Below are 3,782 nucleotides of genomic sequence, written 5' to 3'. Positions count from 1 at the left end.
TTATGTCAACAGTTTATTGGTATATTTACATACATTCTACACAAATAATTTGAGTATTCCATTCCACAAAATTGAGACAAGTGTATATCACACAGTCGTGATGTGTAATTTTATGAAGAGCTTAGAAGAGTAGTATAGAAACAAAGAAGGACTATAAAATATAACAACAACCATGGTGAATTTGCCTTTCAAGATCTTAGGTTAACGATTTATAAAACAATAATATTTGGTATCATTTCTAATAAGATAAATAACATAAACGTTTACAAGTATATGTCACCATAAGGTACTCAACAATGAGGAAAATATATACAGCATTGTCAGCTATAAAAATCTCTGAATATATGTCCTTGGCATTCTATTCTATGAAGTAATCAGACTCTTTGTGTTTTGGTTTGGATTAAGTCTACATCTTTTTACATGATTTTTCAAATGTACTACAGCTTTAAAGCATTTTCCACAAAAGGCACATAATACTGGTTCAGGATTGTGGACTATCATATGACTCTTTAACTGATCAGTACTATTAAACCCTTTGTCGCACAGGGGCATTTCTTAGCTCTATGATTTGTATGTATGTTAAGGACATGTCGTTTTAACACGTTTAGCTGGTTAAAACTTTTACCACACAAGTTACATGACAATGGACGTTCTCCAGTATGTATTCGTTCGTGCACTATTAATTGATGCTTCAAGTGGAAACTCCTTCTTACAAAACTTGACAAAGAAACGGCTTCTTGTTTGAATGAAAAATCATATGATTTCTCAAACGAAACTTATCTTTAAACGTTTTTCCGCATTCTGGCATTTACTTTCTACATTTGTACAATTATGCTTATCAAACCACCATTTAGAAAAGTATCTCTGGTCACATTTATCACATTTGTACACCTCTGTGTGGTCTTCTTTAGCATGTTCGTTCAAATGCAGTTGTAAAGCTCGTCTTCTGCTGAAAGTAGCTTCACAAAGATAGCACTTTAAGTCTGTGGGATTATCCTTATGTGCTAGTACATGGGGACTTATATTTTACTAAGTTTGAATATCGTCTTCCACATTTACATTTGTACTTCATCTCATTGTCATTAGTTGATTTTATTTTAACTACTTCCGAAGTTGATGTTTTCTTTTCTTTTACAGGTTTGGTTGATGTCTTAGTTTTTTCAACATAAGTATGCAACTTACGATGATTTTTTAATTCGATGCAATCGTTATATCTCCCATCACAATCTGGACATTTGTATGGCTTGAATCCTTTATGTATTCTGGTGTGTAATTTAAGGTAAACTTTTTCGCTGAATATCCTGTCGCATATATCACATTCGTACACTTTTGCTTCACAATTACTTAGTTTTGGTAAGGAACTTTCTAGAATTAATGAATTTTCCTCCCTATGTTTAGATAAATGTTTTTGCAAATCTTTTTTTGCACCGAAGTTAAATCCGCACTCCCCACATTTGTATGAAATATTCGTTTGGGTTTGATCAATTGATTTCCTGTGTTTGAGACGAAACTTTAAAGGTTTGGTTCTATCCATTGCTATCAATAAAAAACATGTATAATTATTATTAAGTATTTAATGTCTTATCTTATGTACTTGTATGTAGTGTCATGAAAGCTCTTTATAGGGCCATTTAATTGAAAATAAAATTTTCGTATCCTTATTCTTATACATATAATGATCGCTCGTTTACTAGAGTATTAAAAAAAGAGAAGATGTGGTATGATTGCCAATAATACGACTCTCCACAAGAGACCAAATGAGACATTAATTACCATCTATAGGTCATCGTAAGGCCTTCAGCAATGAGCAAAGCCCATACCGCAGTCAGCTTTACAAATCCCCAATATCACAAATGTAAAACGATTGAAACGAGTTAACAAACGGCCTAATTAATGTACCAAAAAGTTACGAAAAACAAATATGTAACACAGCAACAAACGACACTGAACCACCGAATTAAAGGCTTCTGACTTGGGACAAGCACATACATACAGAATGTGGCGGGGCTAAACATGTTAACGAAGGTCCCAAGCCTCCCCTAACTTAAGACAGTGGTGTAACAGTACAACATAAGAACAAACTGTAAAAATAAGTTGAAGAGGCTTAACTCATCAGATGGATACAAATATAAATACATAAAACAAAAACATAGAGTGGACGTGGCCGGGTAATAATTCATCCCTACAACAAAAAGACACTTAATATAGATCTTAAGAGTACTCGCAGTTACTGATAGATAGTTCAAGCCAATAACAACCAATACAAAAAAAACATTCATCTAAGACTAAATTATCAATCAGTTCATATCCGACATCCAACGAATTATATTTATTTCATTTCAAAATCCGTTTTAAAGTTCAACATATATCTTTTTTTGACTATTTGAAATGCTGTATGAAATTTTTTTAAAAGATGTCTTATATATAAAAACATTTAATAAGACGATTGTAATTAAGGACATTTTTGTTCTTAGGCCCTTTAAAATTAAATTCTCTCTTTGCTGACGAGTGGCTACAAAGCAACATTTCGCCTAGGTCATAGTACTTAATATTACATAAATAAGTCTCATATGTTACACAATTTTGTAATCACACGTTAAAATCTAAAGACAATAATTAGATATAGGAAGATGTGGTGTGAGTGCCAATGAGACAACTCTCCATCCAAATAACAATTTATAAAAGTAAACCATTATAGGTCAATGTACGGCCTTCAACACGGAGCCTTGGCTCACACCGAACAAAAAACTATAAAGGGCCCCAAAATTACTAGTGTAAAACCATTCAAACGGGAAAACCAACGGTTTAATCTATATAAGAAAACGAGAAACACGTATAAATTACGACAACTACTGTACATCAGATTTCTGAGTTAGGACAGGTGCAAACATTTGCAGCGGGATTAAACGTTTTAATGGTACCAAACCTTCTCCCTTTGTAAGTTTCCGATATATTGACCTGTAGATATGAATAAAATAAAAGAAGACATGATTTTGAACGTCAATGCGACAGCAACATATTAACTAAAAGACCCGTATGAAGGGTAACATACAGTCTTAAATCCTGGTTTGTCTTAGATAACACGATTATTCGGTATCACTACTCTTCCGAAAGTTGATTTGTCAGTACTTAAAAATAAACACGACCGGTATATTTGTAAACACATACCTTATAGCTAACATCAAGTATACTTCTTCAAATCACACATATATTGACAAATCGATATAGTATAATGAATCAATACTACTATAAATACATACCTAAATCATAACTAATATTAGTTGAGACAACTGAAGTAATAATTCGCTGAAAGATTGTACCAGGAAGTAGTACATGTACTGTACGTACTCTCGATAAGCATAAAGTGTGTGTACCTGTACCATGTGTGTACATAGTGTGTATCTCGCGAGAAAGATAAATATTTCTACTTAAATTATGTGGAGATTTAAAATTATTTGCTTGACTACCCTTTAATCATTTGTTCAATTGTGAAGTCTTGTGAATTCACAAACTATTACCTTTTTGTTACTTTACTGTCAATTAAATCATACACAATTTTGATTGTAATTGTCTTTTATATACGTTATTTTTATTATTATTTATTTTTTTGTTAAAAACGACAAAATAATTTAATTTACTAAGCACAGTCCCCGTTCTTGGGCAGAATAATTAGTTTTTAATCATCTTAAATATCTAACATGATTTTAATGATTGCGTTGATTAAAACATTAAACATATATAACATGTATATACATTTATTAAGGCAAATTTAAGTACTGAAT

At 31.8% G+C, this 3,782-nt stretch overlaps 1 long non-coding RNA gene across 1 annotated transcript; it reads right to left on the bottom strand.

Moving 5' to 3' along the window:
- LOC139507475 (uncharacterized) lies at window positions 1-3,313 on the bottom strand. Its single transcript, XR_011660726.1, has 2 exons — window positions 3,261-3,313; window positions 1-1,536 (listed from the first exon to the last, which is right to left on the bottom strand). It is a non-coding gene; the product is annotated as an uncharacterized lncRNA (long non-coding RNA).
- Between the last annotated feature and the right edge of the window lie 469 nt (window positions 3,314-3,782).

The sequence above is a fragment of the Mytilus edulis genome, unplaced genomic scaffold (genome assembly GCF_963676685.1).
Source record: "Mytilus edulis unplaced genomic scaffold, xbMytEdul2.2 SCAFFOLD_535, whole genome shotgun sequence".
Classification (NCBI taxonomy): domain Eukaryota; kingdom Metazoa; phylum Mollusca; class Bivalvia; order Mytilida; family Mytilidae; genus Mytilus; species Mytilus edulis.
The sequence above is the reverse complement of the archived record's forward strand: the minus strand, read 5'-3'. Positions and strand labels throughout refer to the sequence as shown.